Source organism: Lithobates pipiens, unplaced genomic scaffold (assembly GCF_037356315.1).
Source record: "Lithobates pipiens isolate NorthernLeopardFrog02 unplaced genomic scaffold, aLitPip1_a1.2 Scaffold_27, whole genome shotgun sequence".
Lineage (NCBI taxonomy): Eukaryota > Metazoa > Chordata > Amphibia > Anura > Ranidae > Lithobates > Lithobates pipiens.
In genome coordinates this window covers 198733385-198757039 of record NW_027507788.1, presented here as the reverse complement: position 1 = coordinate 198757039, position 23655 = coordinate 198733385, and positions in this window count along the sequence as shown.

Sequence of the window (23655 nt, the reverse complement as noted above, 5' to 3'; positions counted from 1 at the left end):
TAGCAATTAAATTATATTCTGAGTAAAGTGGGAGTAGGCTCCAAATATACAGATGGTGCTTTTTGAGATTAACTTTTCAGCTGCTGTGACAATATTTTTATTGACAACAATAAGCAAATAAAAAGCCTTTGAAAGCAGCTCTAAAAACAATATATATAAAAAAACACAGCTAAACTCTGCCTTTTACAAAGATGCCAATTGGTCATAAAGGTATGAAAATATGACATTGTGTAGCAAGGCATCAAAATATGACATTGAGTAGCTTTAATCTTTATGGTTCTACTAGGTATCTATTCAAACTGATTTATTAATAGCTCAGAAAAAATGGTAACTGAACATAAAATCCCAGTAGTTCCATAACAGCCTTGCAGTTGGTCAATGCTGACAAACATATAAAAGAAAAAACAACTGTGACCCAGCTAAACAGAGCTGCACTCCTCTTTGTTTGCCATCATTCAGACTTTTCGCATCCATAAAGCTTGCTCATGTCATAAACAAGAGTGCCATACATGCTTCACAGCTCCAGGGTCACTGTTCAATGAAGGTCATGCATCCTCTAGATTTTAATAATAACATACCAATTGTAAATTCTTAGTCCTCCCTTTCAGCAGACAAAAGAAAATGCATGTGAAAAATATGGTGTCACATCCAATAGATCTTAGGTTCATCTTGCCAGTACTGCAGTGGAGTATTCAAACGTCAGATATATTATTTTCCCAATTCTACTCAAACACCTTTTGCGACTGTCTAGTTTGATGTCTCATGTACATTTGCAATAAGTAACAGTTTTTAAACACTAAAACCTGCAGTTTTTCGCTTTACTGTACTAAAAGATGGAATTGATTAGAGCCTCTGTCTACTAAAATAAGTACATCGAAAGGACCCCCTAATGATGGACTTTACTGGCACGTACAAACAAAAATCTAATTAATTCATTTTCTTTATTGAATATATACACAATCACATAAATATATAAAGTGGATACATATAAATGTACATGTACATGTAAGATACATGTAAATGCAACAAACACCTCTGAAGAAGGAGACTACTTTCAGCTCTGAAACGCATAGGTTAATTGCATCTACAGCTGATTATGTATAGCCATGCATTTTGTTACTATTATTGCTATAAATTCTTATGATATGTATCCACTTCATATTTTTAGGTGATTTTATATACATTCAATAAAGAAAATTAATTGTTTTTGATTGTACGTGCCAATAAAGTCCATCATTAGGGAGTCCTTTCGATGTAGTTGTACTATTGGATGTGGCACAACTACTTTACACAGTTCTGCCGAACTATATTATTGTCTACTAAAATAAGAGTTTTCTGCAGTCAAAATAAAAGCAATATTATTTTACTGTTGCTTCCACATAATCTGAGACAGAATTGATTTTAGATTAAAAAAAAACATTATGGTGTTAAAATGCCTTTTAAAAGTGTATCTGTAACCAGGCTATGGATATTCAAGTGTTTACATATGCAAAGCAAGAAGTACATAAGCTTTAAGACAAGCCCTTACTTGCCTCTGTAGTTGCAGGGATTCAGGAGCAATTTATTCTAAATTTTTACAGAAGAATCACTGAAAATGTGTGTAATTTTCACCACAGTTACTGCGGCTACAGAGGCCCAGGGGGGTTACTACTTGGAAGTCCACTGCTTGGCACGGGCTTATTTCATGAGTTGCAGAGGAGCAGTGAACCACCTTAGGTCCACATCAAGTTGGGCATGCTTCTCAAATGCAGACTTTTCTATTCAAATGCAGTGATGCTCAAATGCATGTTTTGAAAGGAAAATGCAGTGTTTGACATGAAAAGTGTGAATAATGTTCCAATGCACCTCAATAGGCCCTGCCTAGTCTGAAAAATGCAATGCAAAGCTTGTCAAATGCAAGCTCTGGGCTGTCTTGTTCATTACTTCCTTGATGTCAAATTTGCTGACCTGCTTTTGATGTGCATTTTAAAGAATATGTGAACGTCAGGAAGACATTCAGGTTAGCAATGGCAGCCTCAATACAGTTCTCATGACAGGTGTACTTCAAAGCACAGTTGGACTTTAAATAATACTAATTATTTCCCAACTAACAAATTCCATGTGGACATATTGATTGATACTGCATACGTGACGACTGTCCTACATCATCTTTCCCACAGCTGTTGCATCTTAGGTGACATCCCATGATCATAGCATCAGCTTCAACAACACTCACTGCAACACCTCACTCTGTCTGTGGAGATACCCACATTGCTGCTGGCTCTGCTGAACACCAGCTACCTGCCCACCATGGTTATGGTATCTCTGCAGCTTCTAGCATTGCAAATCTGTAAATGCAATGACAGGGAAACAAGACAGGTAGAGACACGTGTTCAACAGTTTAAGTGGCTACAACTGGGAATGAATGAGCAGGCAACCTGTATAGAAGGGATACGGGGGGGGCATGTGAGCTGTGGATGGGGGTACATACAAGCTCTGTTTAGGTGAGCTGTGGATGGGGAGGGGGGGGGACAGGTAAGCATGTATTAAGGAGAACAGTGGATAGGAGGGGTACATGCAAGCATTGTTCATGTGGGCTGTACACAACTGATTTAAAGGGTGCAGGTGAACTGTGTACAAGGAGTAAAGACAAGCTGTGTGTGGATGAGCTGTATAAAAGGGGTTCAGGGGTGCAGGTAAGTGAAGGTAAAAGGCTCGGGGGTGAAGGTGAGCTGTGGATGAGGAGTGCAGAGGTGAGCTTTGAAGGATAGGTGCAATGTGAGTGGTGGGCAAGCTGTGAAAGCGGAGTACAGAGGGTTAGCTGTGCTTAGAGTGTGGAAGAGCTGTGAAGAAGGGGTGTAGAGATGTTTGGTGGATGAGTTGTGCAAGTGGTAGATGAGGGGTGCCGAAATGAGTTGTGACTGGGCATGCATAGGCAAAATGTGCCTACTGTAGGGTGGCGAGCTGTAAAGGAGGGTTGTAGGAGCAAATAGTGGATGAGTTGTGCAGTGGTCGTGCAGTGGTGGCTGATGAAAAAATGCTGTGGGTTATTATTGAACTCACTGATACCAGTGCTGTGCACTTATTATTGTGGCCTCTGACACCATTGCTAGGGATCATAATTGCATCCACTAGCCACGATGGAGTCTACTTCATTCCTATTTTACTTTCAATCTACCCGCAGGCCCTATTTTGTCTGAAACACATGAAAAAACTAATAGAGGAAAGATGCCACACTACAAACCAAACACTGTGAAGCGATACCCACATTTTTGACCATGTCCACAATTTGGCCATATCCACTGTAGACATGTCACTGGAGAAGTGATCGAGGGGGTGTACATCTCACCTAGGTTGCTACACAGTGTGAGATGGTAAATCCAGGATGGTTCAGTTTCTCAGCAGTGATATGCTGCTGAATTGTTATTTAATTTTGCCGGGCCTGGGTTTATATGGAATGGCAGGTAGGTTTGGTAGAGGGACCTGTCATTCCACATTCCCCGATCCAGTTCTGGGTTTGGGATCAGGTGAGCTTGGATCCTAATTAGCCTGGGAAGCTAAAGGCTCTGTAGGGTCTGCAGGTGATTGCTTCTCAGCCAGGGAATGAACAATCTGTGTGTTGAAGGAAGCTGCAAGCACAGCCACTGTTGGAGCTAAAACTCACCCTGCGATATCCAGGCGAAAGACGCTGTGTTTGTAAGTGTCAGATAGGTGAGCAGAACCTGTTAGTAAGCGCCCAGCCGGGCTAGGACTTTTATTTTTGTTGTACTTAGAAAGCACGGTGTTGCTGTATATTTTGTTTGCTGGACTGTTTGTACCACGAATAAACGCCAAGATCTGCTTTATCAAATTCCAAGTCTGCTGTGAACTGTGTCCAAACACACCCTACCCCGGGAAGATCCCTTACAATTGGTGGAGAATGCGGGCACCCCATACAAGAGTGTTATTGAGCATGTAGCACAAATGCAGGACCGTATAGCCACTGTAATGCCCCTGGTAAGGGAACACCTCCAGAGGGCTCAAGAGGCCCAAAGTAGAATTTACAACCGGTCCGCAAGAATCAGGACATTCAACCCAGGCGATAGGGTCCTTATACTAGTCCCCACTGTTGAGAGTAAATTCTTGGCGAAGTGGCAAGGTCCTTATGAAATTGTTGAAAAGATCAGTGAGGTGAACTACAAGGTGCACCAACCAGGTAGAAGGAAGCCTTTCCAAGTTTATCACATAAACTTGATCAAGCCCTGGAAAGACAGGGAATCCTTGGTGGCGACAAATACTGTTAATGATTTGTCACAACCAATCCCTCCAGTCAAGGTAGGTGATACTCTATCAGTGTCACAGAAACAGGAGGCTCAGGAATTTTTACAGAAAAACAAAAAAAAGTTCTCTGACCTCCCAGGGCGTACACACCTCATCCATCATCACATTGAAACTGAGCCTAGAAGCAGAGTAAACCTTAAGCCCTATAGGATACCGGAGGCACGTAGGGAAGCCGTATCTGCCGAGGTAAAACGTATGCTTGCTCTGGGGGTAATTGAGGTGTCACAGAGTGAATGGTCCAGCCCAATTGTGCTAATCCCAAAGCCCAATGGAACTTGGAGGTTCTGTAACGATTTCAGAAAGTTGAATGAGATCTCCAAGTTCGATGCGTATCCTATGCCCAGGGTAGATGAGTTGATTGAGAAGTTGGGTAACGCCAGGTACATAACCACTCTCGATCTCACAAAGGGCTACTGGCAGATTCCACTTTCTGGTGAGGCTAAAGAGAAAACTGCATTCTCCACCCCTGATGGGCTATTCCAGTATGTAGTGATGCCATTCGGGTTACATGGAGCGCCTGCAACTTTCCAGAGGTTGATGGACTTGATTCTGCGACCACATCGTGATTACTCAGCTGCCTACCTCGATGATGTGGTCATTTTTAGCCCTGATTGGGAAAGTCACCTCTGTAAGGTACAGGCCGTGTTGGATGCCATAAGTGATGCGGGGTTGACCATAAATGCCGAGAAGTGTGCTCTAGCCCTAGAAGAGGCCAAATATCTAGGCTACATTATTGGGAGAGGGTTGATTAAGCCACAGCTAAATAAAATTGAGGCAATACAGAATTGGCCTAGACCCCTGACAAGGAAACAGGTTAGAGCTTTCCTGGGTATTACGGGGTATTACCGTAGGTTTGTGCCGAACTTTGCCTCAGTTGCTGCTCCACTAACTGACTTGACAAAGGGCGGAAAGACAGCAATGGTCACGTGGACCCCAGAGGCCGAGAAGGCTTTCCAAAGCCTTAAGTCTGCCTTGTGCCAACCACCTGTGTTAGTTACCCCCGATTTCAAACGAGAATTTCTGGTCCAGACAGATGCCTCTAACACAGGCTTAGGTGCAGTACTCTCACAAGTAGTGAATGGTGAGGAGCATCCGGTGACGTACTTGAGTAGAAAATTAACCCCGGCCGAGAAAAATTATGCCATTGTGGAGCGAGAGTGTTTGGCAGTAAAGTGGGCCCTAGAATCGTTAAAGTATTACTTGCTAGGCAGGAAATTCAAGTTGGTGACAGACCATGCCCCCCTAACATGGATGAAGTTAAACAAGGAGAGAAATGCAAGAGTGACTAGATGGTTTCTCTCCCTACAAAACTTTAATTTCACTGTGGAACACAGGCCAGGGAAATTACAGGCAAATGCTGACGCATTGTCGAGGGTAAGTTGTCTGTGGGGACAAAAGGCTCAGCCCTCCGGTCTGAAAAAGAGGGGGGGGATATGTAGACATGTCACTGGAGAAGTGATCGAGGGGGTGTACATCTCACCTAGGTTGCTACACAGTGTGAGATGGTAAATCCAGGATGGTTCAGTTTCTCAGCAGTGATATGCTGCTGAATTGTTATTTAATTTTGCCGGGCCTGGGTTTATATGGAATGGCAGGTAGGTTTGGTAGAGGGACCTGTCATTCCACATTCCCCGATCCAGTTCTGGGTTTGGGATCAGGTGAGCTTGGATCCTAATTAGCCTGGGAAGCTAAAGGCTCTGTAGGGTCTGCAGGTGATTGCTTCTCAGCCAGGGAATGAACAATCTGTGTGTTGAAGGAAGCTGCAAGCACAGCCACTGTTGGAGCTAAAACTCACCCTGCGATATCCAGGCGAAAGACGCTGTGTTTGTAAGTGTCAGATAGGTGAGCAGAACCTGTTAGTAAGCGCCCAGCCGGGCTAGGACTTTTATTTTTGTTGTACTTAGAAAGCACGGTGTTGCTGTATATTTTGTTTGCTGGACTGTTTGTACCACGAATAAACGCCAAGATCTGCTTTATCAAATTCCAAGTCTGCTGTGAACTGTGTCCAAACACACCCTACCCCGGGAAGATCCCTTACACCACATACTTAGTCGGATCCACACTGTGAGCACTGCATGGTCAATTCCATTAAAGCATCCCTCTAAATGATGTTCCCGTGTTGGAAACTATGATAATGTTGTTTCTACTTATATATGAAAAAAATTACAATGGACTTTATTTATGAAAGTTAGATACACTGTTGTGCACAAATTCCTTAGTGAACTGTAAATCAGTTCATCAACTCTGTGTAGAAGTCAAAGTAAATGCCTACTAAGCAACAGTGTGGATTTAGCCTAAATGTTAGTGTTGTTAAATGCTAGAAATAAAAAAAATAAAAAAAGTGGGGTTTGAGTGTTAATGTGACTTGTCTATAATTAAGAGAAGTGGATTACTGGCCTCTGTATTAGAAAGAGTAGGTGTGTGCTTGCGTATATTTAAATTATATTGTTTTAGGTAGCTTTCTGATCATTTATTCTGTATTCTTACTTACTATAAAATATCACATTTGGTATCTAATGTACTTTTATCAGTGTTCAGTGATTGATAGTGTGAGTTGGTTATTGATGGTATGCGTTGTCATGGTAACACGGTTTTTCTAATATACATTTTCTATAGTTTGCTACATACAGTATGAAGTTACAATGTAAAGCACTACAATGACATTTTGTATTTACTCAGCATATGCATTTTGTTCCTATTTCAAACCTAATTTAAAAGGCTATTTTTTTTCAATTCAGTAAAAGAAGATAAAAATTTTTTCAATTACAGCTGTAAAGTGCACCTCTATCAGCATTGTATTAAAGTGCTAAAACTTAAAATTAATGAACAAATGCTGACTGTTTTTCTTTGAATGGTGCTGATGTGCTAGAAGCAAAAAATCCGTAAAGGGTTGTCCATACAAAAGAGATTGGCCTGCATGTTTTAGTGATTAGTGGCCTGCTATACTTGTCTAAGCCCTTGATGGAATGTGTCCGATCGGACCATTTTGTCGGATATTCCGACTGTGTGTGGTCTACATCGGACTGTTTCCATCGGAATATCCGACGGACCAAGTTTTCCAACTTGTTGGTAAAATTTTCCGACAAAATGCTCCGATCGGACATACTCCGATCATGTGTAGAGAATTCCGATCGGACAAAGTGCCACGCATGCTCAGATCAAATTCCTACACCAAAGCTATTGGCTACTAGCATGAACGTAGTCCCGTCGTAACGAAATAACGTTATCACGTCGGACTTTCCGACAACTTTGTCCGACCGTGTGTATGCAACAGTTTCGGACAAAATCCGTCGGACAAAATCCGACGGATTTGGTTGTCGGAATCTCCGACCGTGTGTACAAGGGCTTAGATATGTTCCAAGTTTCTACTAAGTTGTCCCACTCTATACAGATGCTAGTGTTACTTTGTCACACCCCTATTTAAAACCATTAATGTAATGGGTCCTCTCTAAATGAGACTTGAGTTGACTGTCCATAGCATTCATCACCACAGCTGTGCTCATGTTTTCTTTCCAGTGGACTCGTCCCCTCTTTTTTTTTCCAAAATAATATTCCAGCATGCACAGAATTTTGAGGATTTATTTTTACATCATTGTAATAATAATGTGAGGTATTGCGATGTGAGCTTGTTTTTCAATGAAAGCATCTAGTCAGGTTGTGGACTGCTTAAAAAATGGCAGATTCTTCCTTGCATGATTGATTGCTAGAAGGGAATACAGGTTATCTTGGTCTGTGCCTTACCACAATTCAAGCTTTAGTAAATCAGACAATTATTGGGTAGATAGTGATTCATAAAAGTCAAAAAGTAAAAATTAGAAAATTGTTCATCTCTGTGTTCTCTATAATAGGTCTGTGTAACACTTCCACAATGACCTCCACTCTAATAAATAATTCTTAAACTTACATCCAGCTACTCAATAAAAGTTCTGAACTTGCCATGTAGGATGTTTTTATTGGACAGGGGAATTTTTTTATTGATTATTTTTTGTTATTGGTTTTAATTAAGTACAAAAAATGGAAAATAAAAACAAGTAAAATAAATAAATAACAAAAAGTAGTTGGCATCTACAGTCAGAAGTTCTACAGGGCAGTACATAGGAATAACAAATATATAGGTATCGCATCATCAAAGGTTGCAATGCCAACAATTGATAGTAAACAACATATTACACAGAGTCAATGCCACTCTAAGCTATCCACAGCCACCTCACCTGAACAAAAATCTCACTATAAACTAATCCAATGACAGGAATCTTGTGACAAAAATCTTTACCCATTACACATTTGTGGGCAGAAGAGTCAGTATTGCACCAATCTATCCACAATTTCCTCCCTTTGTCAAAGAACACTCCACAACCAGATTTGAGAGAGAAAGATTGTTCATAGCAGAAGTTAATCTTCACTAAGGCCACGACATCTGATTTGGGACTTGATTTTCCTTCCAATGTTTTGCTATTAGACATGTGCACACTGAAATATTTTGTTTCGGAATTTTGTTTTCGTCCGAAAAATACATTTATTTAGTTACTCCCGAAATTCATTTTTATTTATTTAGTTTTTCATAAAAAATTGCATTCGTCTGAAAATCCAAATTAATTAAGGCTGAATCTGTCATCGAAGGCTTATGGTGTCTGTCGAATGTTCAAAGAAGATTTAATGGAGCAGATAAACTGTATGACTCTGTATAGTTTAGCTGCTCCATCGAATATTCTTAGAACTTTCGACAGACACCATAAGCCAAAGATTCAACGCTTGTATGTTTTTCGCTGCTTTGTCGAATCTTTGTCGTTCATGTTGAATGTATATAGTTCAAACAGAAAATGGACTGGTGATAGTGATCACTGATCAGACAGGTAACACAATAGGTTATATAGAATCTATATTAAATCTCAATCTATAATATAGAATTCTGTAATAATAAATCCCCCCCCCCCCACAACATAGGCAGCCTCTGAGGTTATCACAACACTAGCAACACTAGTATCACTATCAAGTTCACAACACTTGTACACACGGTCGGAGATTCCGACTACCAAATCCTTCGGAGTAATTACGACTGATTAATTCCGGAAGAGGTCCGGAAGTGATGTTGCATACACGCGGTCGGACTAAGTTGTCGGAAAATCCGATTGTACATAACGTGATGACGTTATTTCGTTAGACGGGACTACGTTCAGGCTAATAGCTAATAGCTTTGGTCTAGGAATTTGATCTGAGCATGCATGCCACTTTGTCCATCGGAGTAGGCTACACATGATCGGAGTATGTCCGATAGGAGCATTTTGTCGGAAAATTTTACCGGGAAGTTGGAAAACTTGGTCCGTCGGATAGTCCGACGGAAACAGTCCGATGCAGACCACACACAGTTGGAATAGCCGACAAAACGGTCCTATAGGACACATTCCGTCGGAATCTGCGACCGTGTGTACAAGGGCTAAGACAATAGCAGCAGATTATTATGAAAAAGTTAAGTTGAACTGTAGCTTGCTTCACTATTGTTTTGCTGCTGTGCTTATGCTTAATTGCTAAATAATTTAGGTTCTCTGACAAACGGACCAGCTAAGATTGACTGTCTTCTGAAATGATCCAATGTGTGTGTCTCTCTCTGCTGCCATCATAAGTGAAATTAAGTTGGCTGTACGTGTGTACTTAGTTCTAGCCATTTTACTGCTCCTCCTCGTTGGTTACAATCAGCCAATAACATTCATCATCATTATTATTTTTATTTTACTTCCCTTACCCAATTCCAGCAGCGATCTTTTCTCTCTATGTACAATAATCCTGGACTAATAGAGTTAAGGTTAGGCACATTCGACCACAGGTTTGATAGATAGAGATTGTTATTGTTATTGTCAGTGTCATGTCGAACTGTTGTCCCAACTAAAAGAAAATAAAGCATTTGTTTATGTCGGATCTTTCGTTTTTCGGATTCTGCACTTTCGTTATTGTTTGTTAAAACAATAACGAAAATACCTGAAATTTGGACGAAAATGCATTCGGACGAAAACGAATGCACATATCTACTATGACAGTTTTCGTGGCTAGGACAACATGTATGAAATGGGAATGGAATCCCTTCCATTTGAAGGTTTAAGATTGCTAAGGTGGAATTAGGTTACATTAAAATACCCGTTTAGTGAAGACAGTAATCCAAAAATCAACCTCCAAAAAGTCATTAAGTGCTTACAGGTTACCTATTTGTTCACAACCTCTCCAACAGAGGGGAGAATTGAATGTGGAAAATGTTAGGGGGTTACATACCATTGGGTAACTTATTTTTTAATCATCTCCCAAATTAACACAATGTGAGACCTTATAAATATAACTGAAGACCATTTTATGTTGGAGGGTATTATAGAATTAAGAAATGCCCTTAACAATGGATGAAGAATTTAGAGCGTTATTCTAGTACAGTTTATCGACCCATGACTCCGAAAGTCTACCCAATGCCTGAATTTCAAATACAGAATTAGAATTTCCAGTGTTACAATGGGGAATCAAATATTGTTCAGCTGCAAGTCATGGACACCTGGTCTTGGAAAGGGAAATTGATGCTGAAAGGACTTTAAAGACAGGGAAGTCATGCGTTTAGTGACAACTCAAATGTAGTTATAGAGATTGGAAAAGGGTGCTGGCTAATATACGATAATAAGAGTTGGATTGTGATCCCTGCTTTTTTTTTTTTTTTTTTAAAGATTTTATTGAGTTTTAACAAATTACAACAGAGCAAAATAAAGACAGTTCTCTTCCATGTTACAACAACTAGAAACCAGAAAAGAAGAACATTAGTTTTAACAGAACAATGTGAATCACAATCTTACATGTTTCGTGTATTCCCAAACCCAATACAAGCGTGGAATCGTAGGATTACAACTTGGGTAGGGGCACAATAGTAGGGTTGGAATGAGAAGCCGCTTGTCTAGCTTTTCCTGGCGGAATCTGAGAGCTTGTATTCTAGCGTGTTCTAAAACGGCCGGCTGACTCCCTAAGCTCCAGTCGGGTTTTTGTGATCCTTCCTTTTAGCCAGACTTTTTACTGTTTAAAGTTGTTTTTGGGCCATGTAACTTTAATCATATCAATCTCTATTATCTGTCAAAGTACAGTATACCATATATATTTTCATATTTTTTCGGGGGCCAGAACATCCCCCATTTCCTCAGGGCTTGGAATATTGATGGAAATGGAGGATGGGAAAGACTCCTCAACTTTTGCTTGTAGCATCCTAGGCTTGCCAAATCGTGTTACAATATCTGTAGATTTACTGTTCTCCTCACACTTTTAATACATTAATAATCTCCATCAATATTCCAAAGCCTGATTGGGCGGCAATGCTATGCCCCTAAAATGCAAGACCAACACAAATGTAATCTAACCAACTGTTTTAATAAAATATTTTTGAAATGTGTACTAATTTTTGAGTGATGGTTCTCCAGTTTGTTCTTCAGATTTTGAATTAGACCTTGATGAAGCAGATTGAAGAAGCTGATCTTGATAAAATAGATTTTTTGTTAATCTGTAATACCCTTGACATGACCGGCATTGTCTAGATTACACACCTATACAGTTGAGCTATTGAGGAAGATGCATCAAGAAACAAGGGTGGATTCTAATTGCCATAGGAAGACATGGCTCCAGTAGTCTATAGGCTATGAAACAGAAAAATGCCCTAAAATGTGAGTGGAAAAATTGATCCCCAGAAAAAAAATTGAAAATTTTAATGTACCATAAATATCTTTTCAATCCACTGTAGGAAAGTCAGGTACATTTAAATAGCCAAGCATTCAAAAACGGAACTTTCTGCAACCAGGAAAAGGTATCTGAGTTTTTTTAGAAATACTTTAGTTGATATATGCAACTCATGCTGCTATAGAGCAAAAGGTGACAGAGATTTATGTCTTGGGATGTGTAAAACATGGATTGAGTGATAGAAGAAATTACGATCATCTTGTTAAATGCCTTAGGTGTATGACTGAAAGATGGCTAGATGTTTGAAAGTGAATAATGGACTTGGCATTCATCGAATGGCTTACACGATGGCTGAACTTCCCAACAAAACAATTTATAAAAACTGTTTACATTTTTCTGTAACTATCACAACATTTAACATTCAGGTTACACAGAGAAAATAATCGACAATGATTTTTCTGCATTTACACACATTTTTGTTGATATTTAACCACTTGCTGACCACCCTATAACAGTTTTACTGCTACAGGGCGGCAGCTGTGCACCGGATCCCATGCGTCCCACTTCTGCTGTGAATATTCACAGAGGAAGCTGATCTGTGGGTGTCAGGTGCTCAGTGTACACTGATACCTGCCAATTATTGGGCAGAGACTCAGAAAGGAGCCGTGCCAATGTAAATAGGGCAGAGTTATCACGGGGGGAGGGGTGGATTCTGTGTTCCTGCAAAGTATGGACTAGCATCCATCTCTTCCTCTACAAAAAGCACACATAGTAAACACAAACCCTGGCTAGGCACACATTTAACCCTTTAATTGCAGTAGATGTTTAACCCCTTTCCAGCCAGTGTAATTAGTACAGTGATATTTTTAGCACTGATCACTGTATTAGTGTCACTGGTTCCTGCAAAGTGTCAAAAGTGTCAGTTAGTGTTCTGATTTCCCGTAGCAATACTGCAGTCCCATTATAAGATGCGATCATGCCATTACTAGTATAAAAATAAATACATTTATAAAAATTCCAGTACATATCCCATCGTTTGTAGACGCTATAATGGTTATGTAATCTAATCTATATATGCTTATTGGGATTTTCTTTTACCAAAAACATGTAGCAGAATACATTTTGGCCTAAAATTACATAAATTTTATTTGGGTACAGCGTTGCATGACTGCAAAAACATCAGTTAAAGTAGTGCAGTGCCGTATCAGTGAGGAGAAAAACAGAGGGGGGGATGGAGCAGTGACAGTACCTGGTAAGAGAAATAAGCCAAAAGGAAGGGAGTGACATCCCCAAGCTTGTAGAGCAGGGATCTCAAACTGGTGGCCCTCCAGCTGTTGCAAAACTACAAGTCCCATCATGCCTCTGCCTGTGGGAGTCATGCTTGTAACTGTCAGCCCTGCAATGCCTCATGGGACTTGTAGTTTCACCACAGCTGGAGGGCCACCAGTTTGAGACCTCTGTTGTAGAGCATCCAGTGTATTGGGAGCCTCGAGAGCCAGCACCGCCGAAATGTCGTCCTTATAGGCCGCCCCATGGGATGGAAATAGGTGGCCTTACCAGGCCATAATTTCGTAAAAGTCCCTAAACTCCCTCTACCCTAATTAAGTATTGAATAGGTATACGTCGGGCACGCAGCCGCCTAGGGGTTCTGGTGAATGGGAGACTGTCCTCTGCTTGTAAGTTTAAATACAGGCAGAGGAAATGGTGTCATCTCCTGGTGTCATCTCCTCTTCTGTTCCAGAGAGAGAGGACATCTAACCATGAGTTTCACAACACTACACTAACACCAGTACATGTAGGTACACTTGTCACCAACCAATCGCCCCCCCCCCCCCAGTTAACCCTTTCACGCCCTGTCACAGTGTCACTAAGTGCAGTTTTCACTGATCACTGCATTGGTGTCATTTGTGACTAATAAGTGTTAGGGCAGTAAATAGAAGGCCCGGGTAGGTCTAGGGTACCCCCTAAACCCCTCTAATAAAAGTTTAACCCCTTGATCACCCCCAGTTAACCTTTTCACCCCCTGTCATTAGTATCACTAATACAGTGTATAGATCTATATTCTGATCACCGTATTAGTGTCACGGGTTAGCCAGTTAGTTGGTTAGTTTCACTGTCAGTCTTTTATAGCATCAGGATACCCCCATATATTACCCCTTGAATACCTCCAGTTAAACCTTTCACCCCCTGTCACCAGTGATCACCGTATTAGTGTCTCGGTTGAGGCTGGTTAGTTAGTGATTTTTTTTATAGCATCAGGGCACCCTCCATATATTACCTAATAAATGTTTAACCCTCTGATCACCTGGCAGGTGATATTAGTTAGGTTTTAGCATCAGTTAGGGTCCACGTTGCCTCAGGCAGCGTCAGATTAGTAGTATAGTGCTTGAATGGATCAAAATCTTTGATCTGATCAGAACTATATTAGTGTCCCCAGTAATTTAGGGTTTCCAAAAATGCAACGTTAGTGGGATCATACCAGATACCTGCTAGCACCTGCTTTTAGCCCCTGAGCTCAGCCCAGCGCAGCCCACCCAAGTGCAGTATAAATCAATCACTGTCACTTAAAAACACTAAACACATAACTGCAGCATCCACAGAGTCAGGCCTGATCCCTGCGAATGCTAAAAGTTTTTTTGGTAGTGTTTGAAGCAGTCACTGGCAACCAGGTGCTCTTTTTCCCTGTGAGTCTCACTAGTTGTACCAGTAAATTTAGAGGCCACAATGTCCAATCGAAGGTACAGTAGTGAAGAAGCCTACAAGTTTCTGAACATGACAGATGAGAATGAAGAGGAAGTCATCCATCTTTCAGATTCAGGCTCAGAATACGATCCTGTAGACAGCAGCGTCACCCTGACAGATAGTTCTGATGATGGAATAGTGATCATTGCCAAGGCCATGCGTACCTGACCTAATTCTTCTTCTGTTGTTGAGGTGCAAGATACATAGGGCTCTCGTATGGAGCAGAGAGCCAGTACTAGTGTCGCTCATCCTTCTGGTGAGCTGGCAAGCACCAGCGGCCTAGTACACCATGGTCAGGGCCGGTGCTAACACTAGGCAAACTAGGCCACCGCCTAGGCACACTGCTGCCTAGGGGTGCCCGGCCACTGGTTTCCGTCCACATCTGCATGCTATGCAGCATGTAACTAACTCAGTCAGACTCAGTTGCTCCATCCGACCGGTAGTGTAATTAAAGGCACAGTTCAACACTGGATCCAGCCCTAGAGGAAGCCGAGCCAATGCTTCCTGTATAGCGCACCCTTCTATCACAAGGTCAGGGCAAAGGGAGTAGGGTCAGGAGTGGAGCCAATGGGGCAGAAAAAATGAGGTTTCAACTAGGGTGTAAAAAATCATTGCAGCAGCCCTGACCATGGTTGTAGTCAAACCAGCACTGCAGTATTACATGGTGACGTGGCGAGTCCCATAAGTGCAGTCCAAGCTGGTGCAGTGGCTAGCAGAAGTAATGTCCCAAAGCCACCAAGAAGACAAACACATCCCACAGAGCCCTTCCTGCTGCATTTGCCAATCCTAATGGGGAGCCCACCACTTCTGCAGCACCCGTACTTCCCCCATTCACTGGCCAATCTGGAATTCAGGTGAAAACAGTTGATTTTACGTCATTTTTTTTATTATTGTATTTATTTATTTATTTATTCGTTGTTTTTCATGGAAGATCTCTATAGAGAGATTGGAAACCTATTCCGTTTCTTGGGCCTGTCCCTCCTCATGGGCATAACTAAAAAGAGTGAGTTGCAGTCATATTGGTCCACTGACCCAATTCACCATATGCCGTGTCTCTGCATCCATGACCAGATCTTGCGATTTATGACTTCAGTGACAATGAACTGTGTAGTCCTTGGGGTGACCCTGGATTTGATCGGCTCTACAAAGTTTGGCCCCCTCGTAAACCACTTCAACCAACAGTTTGCAGCCTTGTTTACTCCTGATCAAGTTGTCTGCATTGATGAGTCCCTGATTACATTTTCTGGCTGCTTGTCTTTCAAACAGTATCTTCCCTGCAAGCATGCCAGATATGGGGTCAAGTTGTATAAGCTCTGTGACAGGGCAACAGGCTATACATATAGTTTTATGGTTTACGAGGGAAAAGATAGTCAAGTGGAGCCCTAGAACTGCCCAGACTAGATAGGGAGCGCTGGAAAGATTGTGGGGGACTTGGTGTCACCCTTATTTGGAAAGAGGTACCACTTGTATGAGGACAATTATTGCACAAGCGTGACACTTTTTAGTCACATTTTTGATTGTGGAATTGGTGCATGTGGTACCGTGTGATCTAATCTAAGGGCTTATCCCAGCGGCTTGTAGATTCCCGTCTTAGGCTGGAGGAGAGAGCTCTGTTTTACTGTATTTTTTGCTTAAATGCAGTGTTTTATTGTTACTATGTTTTATCATGTTTCCTTTGCAGGTATGTAATTATTTTATGCTTTACTGTTTACTGTGTTTTTTTGTTAATCATTATTTTCTTTGTAGGTATGTCAATCAGCTGCAGCACTGATTTATCTATCTTGACAGCAACAGTGTTCTAGCACTGTAGGAGGTTATTTTACATCCACAGTTGAAAAAAAAGAGCATATATGCTGAAGCATGGGGGCAGGGGTGGAGAGACAATTTGCCCCTAGCATTAGGGGTGGATTGCCCCCATGCTTCGGCATATATTTTTTACTCTTTTTTTGGCACAGATTGCAATAAAAAAAGTAGTTTTATTGAGTTAATGTTTTATTGTTACCATTGATTGCTTTTCAGGTATGCCATTCAGCTGCATCACTGATTTATTTATCTTGACAGCAACAGCGTTTGCTCTCACGATATGTAAATCAGTGACTCCGGTGCTGTAGGAGGTGATTTCACAAGCACAATTAAAAAAAACGGTGGATATATGCCCATCATTAAAAGTGGGTGAATGCAGGGCGGTATTCTAAAGTTGGGCATACAAACCGATCAATTTATTTTTTCGTTCAGCTCACAGGCTGCATAAAAAAAAGCACATTACAATATATGCCCAACAGGGACCAGCAACGTACTGGTATGTTGCTGGACTTTGAGGGGTTAGGCCACAATGATTCCTGCAGGTTTTGGTATCATTCTTTTCAGCCAGCGGTCAGCTTTCATGTAAAAGCAATCCTAGTGGCTAATTAGCTGCTAGACTGCTTTTATAAGCAGTGGGAGGGAATGGTCCCCTCTCCCACCGTCTTCCATGTTTTTTTCAGGCTCTCCTGTCCCACGGTGATCGAAGACCAGAACAGCTCTAATCATTTCTATGGCCTAAGAAACCAGAAGCTATGGGCATTTTCTGAGTTTGGTTTTGTCGGATATAAACAGCACCATTGGGAAATTGGGAAAGCACCTTATCACATCGATCTTGGTGTGGTCAGATGCTTTGAGGGTGGAGGAGAGATCTAGAGTCTAATAGACACCAATTTTTATTAAAAAGTGTGCCTGTCACTACCTATTGCTATCATAGGGGATATTTACATTCCTGTGATAACAATAAAAATGATAAAAAAAGAAGAAAGGAACAGTGTAAAAATAAAATAAAAAGGCAAAATAAAAAAATAAAATAAAAAAAGCACCTCTGTCCCCTCGTGCGCAAAGGTGAACGCAAGTGTCAGTCATGCACCCAGCAATTGCACCATGAATGTGAAGTATCACCGTGAACATCATATCAAGGGCAGTAAGTTTAGCAGTAGACCACCTCTGTAAATCTAAAGTGGTAACCTATAAGGCTGGATTCACACCTATGCATTTTTAATGCTTTTTGCATTTTGCAGATTTGCACAACAGAATGTGTTCCATAGGAAACCATGGTAAATGGACTGTAGTAAAGGCTTTTAGAGGATTTAAAAAATGTATGCAGTTTGTAGCCGCTGCACAGTTGTGCGCAAATACTGTGTGAAAAAAAAATTGAAACACCCACCATTTTAATCAGTAGGGCATCTGCTTTAAAAAATATATATAATGTTTGGGGGTTCAAAGTAATTTTCTAGCAAAAAAAATAAATGTTTTCATGTAAACAAAAAGTGTCAGAAAGGGCTTTGTCTTCAAGTGGTTAGAAGAATGGGTGATTTGTGGCATAAGCTTTTAATGTTGTGCATAAAATACCAGGAAAGTTCAAACCCCCTCAAATGACCCCATTTTGGAAACTAGACACCCTAAGCTATTTGCTGAGAGGCATGTTGAGTCCATGGAATCCATTGAACTTGATACAAGTTTTGGGAAAAATAGTTGTCACTAAATGATATATTGCTCACACATGACATGGATATATGCAGAATTGCACCCCGAAATACATTATGCTGGGGACTTGGCGCATGCGCGGAGCATCCAATATGGCCGCTTGAGCCGGAGCTCCGCCGAATCCAGCGCCCACGACACACACCGCGCACCGCAGACAGCCCCGCCAAGGACGACAATGAGCGATCCGACACCCCTTCATCCCGGGGAAGCCCTCCGTATGCCCGGAAAGCCGGTCCGCAGAGACCTGGTGCCGCTATTCGACGGGACTCCGCCGGCAGGGTGTACCAAGATGGCCGCTGCGGCCCAGCAACACGCCTCAGGGAGAGAAGCACATCCTGAACCAAGGCAAGTGATTGCTCCAGCCTCTCTCACCTATACCCCATCCCACCAAAGTGGAGCCCTGCAACCCCCCACCCCATCTCCAGCCTCCACGGAGTCCCTGCTCGGCAGAAGTTTCGGGGATCCACCATACTCCCCAGCGGGCCCTACCCCTAACCCACCACCAGGGGGATCCTCTCCTTTCCCCCTGTCAGAGTCTGGCACACATACAGATGACCTTCTCCTAAAAATGTCAGCTCTCCTGGAAAGGGGCTTAGCATCTACGGCCGCGAAAATTACAGGAGACATTAAAACGGATTTTCAAAACCTGGGTGCCAGGATGGAAGCGATAGAACACAAACTTGACATGACAGTTTCTGTAACCAATCAAAATTCAGAGCATATTCAGACTCTACAAGATAGGCTGGATACCGCCATACTCAGAATTGATGAACTGGAAAACAGATCCAGAAGATATAATTTCCGGATCAGAGGAATACCGGAATCCATCTCTGATGTGGCACAAGCTACCCAGGATGTCATCAAATCCTTGATTCCAGACATACCGCAGCATCGCCTGGAGCTGGATAGGGTCCATAGAACCCTTGGACCTCCTAGAAAGGATGGGTCCCCCAGGGACATCATAGCCAAGCCGCACTTTTACCTGGTAAAGAAGTCATGAAACAGTCCAGAGCGACAAAACATCTCTCCTATCAAGGCCATTCTATCCAAGTCTTCGCCGACCTTTCCCCCTCCACAATCCAGAGAAGAAGAGCTCTAAAACCTCTTCTACTGGTGCTCGCTCAAAAAGAAATCAAATATTGGTGGACATTCCCCTTTGCCGTCAAGTTCCAGCACAAGGGCAAGACTCATTTCTTCACCAATTTCCAAGACGGAGAAAAGATTCTCCTATCCCTGAGGCTCATCACAACGGAAGCGGACATGGACACTTCAAATCCGAATTATAATCCAGCTAAGCGTCCACCTCCTTCTAGCCCACTTACTCCCCTGTGGAATAAGCAGCTGTCAAAAAGAACAAAGGACCACACTCAGACCTGAGGCCTGTCTTCTTCTATGCTTTACAATTTTTCTAACCCTATCTTCACTTCAAGATGGAGTGCACCGGGGAAACTTTCCCTCACTGGACGGGAGCTCCGGCTCCTCTGACTTTCCTTAGACGTTCTTCCCCTAACTGCGGGTCCCACCTACGATCCCCCCTCTGGCTGACTTGCTCACACGATGGCCTTCTCATGCTTATAGCCAGGGAACATAGTTTGGACTTCGCCTAGCCTCTGATCTCCACAGAGTCCTTGTTTTTATCGGACGACGCAGAGTCTTCCTACATGTCGGAGCCATTCCAAGATGGACATTCTGCTTTATTCTTTAAAATTGATGCATGTCCTCCCTCTTGCCTCCAGCTTTCTGTATCTCCCTCCCACCCTTCTCCTCCACCCGCCGGCCCCCCTTCCCCCCTTTTTCCCCCCTCCATTCTATCCCTCTCCCTTCCCTCCCACCCCCCCTCCCTTTTTCCTCCCCCCCCCCCTTTTTTTTTTTTTTTTTTTTTAATAATAATATTTTTTTTTTTTTCTGAGCAGGAAACTCTCCTTCGCCTCTTCATGACAATACTATCATGACCCATGCTCAATATAGAGGCCCGCAGTGGGGCATTGCCCCTTCCATAGTTCTTCCTTTCCTACTTGCTTGTTTCACGGTTTGGTTTGTTGTTTAATAACTTTGTTTATATTGCCAAACAGAGCGTTAGACTCTGTCATAGACCTCAACTATGTATTTTTTGCACTTGGTGCTTACTTTACAATTGTTACTTGTATTTTGATGTGTCAGGGCGCTGGATTTGATCCATGTGCCTCCACCTATCCCACGAAACTCCAATGTTTTGTGGGCAAGGGTGCCTGCCCTTAGATGAGCAGGCGTTTTCGGTTGGGGTAACCTCCGGGGGACGATTTGGTCCCCGGGGGCTTGCCCCGAATCACCAGAGGAGGTCTCCTCAGGATTCTTCCTCTTCTTCTCTCTTCTCTCTCCTCCTTTCCTTTCGCTCTGATTCTTTATCTCTTCTTCGTGTTCTATTTCCAAGATTCTCAGTGGTCACTCACTATTTTCTCTCCCTCCAGGCTCACATAATTGTTTCTCCTAGAGATACGATCCTGCTCGATGGTTTACAAATTGGGTTGTTAGACCCCCGGGCCCCCCCTGGAGGCTCGTGTCGATGGATTGGTAAGCATCCCTTCTCTTTGTTTTCATGGCTGACCACCTGGGCTCTAAACTCAGAATAGCTTCTCATAACGTTCAGGGTTTGAACTTCCCGATTAAGAGGAGAAAGATGTTTGACAGTTACAAGTCCCTGAAATTAGACGTGGCTCTACTCCAAGAAACCCATTTTCCGGATCGGTACAGCCCAAATTTCTTACACCAGCATTTCCCCCAGTTTTTTTTAGCAAAATCGGAAAACAAAACAAAAGGAGTGGCAATTTTATTTGCTAAATCTAGTAATTTTGTCTGGCAGACGGATTTCAAAGATCCAAAAGGGAGATTTATCCTCGTTAAAGGGACAATAGATGGTCAACTTTACTCCTTTGTGTCTTATTACGCTCCTAATAAGGGACAACACAAATTTTTTCAATCCATGATGGCCACTCTTGCCCCCCTTCTGGAGGGCAATGCGGTCATTGGGGGAGATTCTAATGTTGCTCTAGACCAAGGTCTGGATAAATCGAATCCGTCCAAAAGTAGGCTCACTCGTCCCTCTAATAACAGCCTTAAATTCGCTAAATTAATCCATACTCACGGATTGGCAGACGCATGGCGTGAAGCCAACCCGACAAGTAGAGATTTTACCCACTTTTCCATTCCGCACCAGTCCTATGCTAGGATAGACCACATTCTATTGCCTACATATTTACTGCCCAATCTTATCAACTCCAAAATTATAGACACTGCCCTTTCAGACCACTCTATAGTCACTATCACTATGCAGAACCCCACCCATAAAGCTAAGCATTTTCACTGGAGACTTAATGAGTCAATTTTAACAGAGCCCTCTAGGGTGGCCGATATCAATAAAGCGCTTCTTGACCATTTCGACCTCAACAGGACGGAGGGGATTTCAGCGGAAACCTTATGGGCTGCCCACAAAGTCTCAATAAGGGGGAAAATTATCCAAATAGCATCACAGATCAAACGTGAAAGAGAAGCTGACATTCGTAAGCTTGAAACCACATATGCTGATCTCAGGGCCCAACACAAAAGAGATCCCCACAGAATCCCTACCTCTCTTCTAGATTCAACTAAGCTAGAGCTAAATTTGGCCTTGACGGCGAGGGCTGAGAAACATTTGAGATGGACCGGGGCCAAATTTTACTCACATACAGACAAATTGGGACGAATGCTAGCCAATAAACTTTCTCCAAAAATGAGGTGCAGGACTATCCCCAAAATCAGGACTCATGATCACATAACCACTTCTAACCCTACTAAAATTATCTCTGCATTCCGAGAATTCTATGCCAAACTGTATAAAGACGACTGTCAGGGACTTCCTAGTCTTACCTCTAACTTTTTGGACTCTTTACCCATCCCATCCCTTTCGGACGAACATAAAGCAGTTATGGAAGAGAGGATTACCGTAGAAGAAACCTTAGAGGTAATAAAGAACTTAAAGAAGGGCTCAGCCCCTGGCCCGGATGGTCTGTCGGTGCCCTATTATAAGTCTTTTGCAGAGACCTTGGCCCCTTACATGACAAATTTCTTCAACGAAAAGGTGTCTGGTTCTCCTCTAAACCCTGACTTAAACTCAGCTTTCTTGACAGTGATCCCAAAACCAGACAAAAATCCAGAAGAAGTAAGTAATTACAGACCCATTTCGTTGATAAATAACGAGCTCAAAATCCTCACTAAAATACTCGCAAATAGGCTGAACTCCTTTATCCGAGCGTATGTCCATAAAGACCAGGTCGGCTTCATCCCAGGCAGACAGGGTCCTGACCAGACTAGACGCACCATAGATGTGATCTCCATTCTCCAATCGAACTGGCCAGGGGGCCCCAAACAACAGGGAATGATACTTTCATTAGATATACAAAAGGCCTTCGATTCGGTCTCATGGCAATACCTTTTTAGGCTCTTGGAGCGATGGGGGTTTGGAGAACGCTTTATGGGACTGGTAAAAGCTCTATATTCTACGCCCTCAGCTATTATCAAATCACAGGGATATCTATCCACCCCTTTTAAGATAGCTAGAGGTACTAGGCAGGGGTGCCCTTTATCCCCATTACTCTTCGCAATTGCGATCGAGACTCTAGCAATAGCGATCAGGACGAATCCTGACATTAAAGGGGTACTCTGTGGGCAGCAGGAACACAAATGCGGACTGTTCGCTGACGACTTAATACTCTTCATCACCTCCCCCCTTATCTCCCTACCGAATTTATGCAATACCCTGTCCTCCTTCGCGAAAGTTTCAGGCTTGGAAGTAAACTTTTCTAAATCCCAAGCCCTCAATGTCTCCCTCCCCCCATCTATGGTGGCTTTACTTAAATTAAATTTCCATTTTGACTGGAATGATCAGGCCATTAAATACCTCGGCATAAACCTTAGTCCCAAATTCGAAACACTATATGAAAAAAACTATCCCCCCATGTATCGCAAACTCGAACAAGATTTAAAATTTTGGTCCACACAAAATATCTCCTGGCTGGGTAGAATTAATGCCATAAAGATGACCTTGATGCCAAGACTCTTGTACCTATTCAGAGCTCTCCCAATCCCGATACGGTCGGACCACCTCCGATCTTTTCAAAGTAAGGTCCTGAAATTTATCTGGGGAGGAGCAGGATATAGACTTCCCCAACAAACGCTTTATTTAACACGTAAAAAAGGGGGCTTCGGCCTCCCACATCTACATAAATATTTTCAAGCGGCCAGACTTGCGCAAATCTCAGTGATATATTTTAATGGGGAGAAGCCTGACTGGCTACAAATAGAAAGATTAGCAGCCCCGCTCAATACTCTAGACTTCCTACTCTGGACCTCACCTAAATGCAGACCTCCAATTATGGCTCCCACACTCTCCCACTCCTTTGCCTT